This window comes from Phyllostomus hastatus, unplaced genomic scaffold (assembly GCF_019186645.2).
Source record: "Phyllostomus hastatus isolate PE091 unplaced genomic scaffold, TTU_PhHast_1.1 phas_contig_62, whole genome shotgun sequence".
Lineage (NCBI taxonomy): Eukaryota > Metazoa > Chordata > Mammalia > Chiroptera > Phyllostomidae > Phyllostomus > Phyllostomus hastatus.
In genome coordinates this window covers 16,645,425-16,646,304 of record NW_025333921.1, presented here as the reverse complement: position 1 = coordinate 16,646,304, position 880 = coordinate 16,645,425, and positions in this window count along the sequence as shown.

Here is an 880-nt window from a genome sequence, read left to right as displayed (position 1 = left end):
TGGGAATGAAGAGGGAACCCCATTCAGCCCCGTAGGAAAAGCCTCTGTGATTGGAGGTGTGTGTGGTTGTGTATGAGGAAGGGGTAACTACGATTCCCGCAGACATTACCATGTATGACGAAGCTACTTCCCCTCACGCGGTCTGAGGCGCACACGCGCGATTCACGGCCACGCCCGCACACATTAGACACACACACAGGGCATCCGAAGGTCCGGTTGCCATGGCGAGCAGGAGTGCGTGAGCCCAGCCTCCCCTCCGCCCGCGGCTGAGCCCGGTCAACTCCAGCGCTGATTGGCCGCTTCCTCCTTATTATGCAAATTATTTGCGTAGACTCCAAGGCCAGCTCCCTGACGTCATCAAGCACGGGGTCTGGAGCTCTGGGCTCGGCTCTGGAAGAGCTCGGGAGGGAGCCCAGAGAGCGCCGCGGGGACTTCAAGCCAGACCCCAGAGTCCCGCCGGCTGTCCGGGCCTGCCACGCCCACGGCCCCGCCCCTTTCTAGTCCGCCCCACCCTCTATACTCCCCTCCACCAGGGACCCCTCCCTCAGTGCAGCCCCCCGTCCTCCCCACCCGGGCCCCGCCCCCTTCCTCTTGGCCCTCACCACGGGTCCAGGGAGGGGACGGCAGGACCTTCGGGACTGGGGAGGGGGGAGGGCGGACGGGGCGGGGATCTGGACGCAGCGCCTGGAGGGTCTGCGCCGCCCGCCGGCTCTGGCCCGCGCCTGGGTTTCAGCACCGCGGACAGCAGCGTCAGCATGAGCGGGCTAAACCCAGGTCCTGCTGTGCCCATGAAGGACCACGACGCCATCAAGCTCTTCGTGGGGCAGATCCCGCGGGGCTTGGACGAGCAGGACCTCAAGCCGCTGTTCGAGGAGTTCGG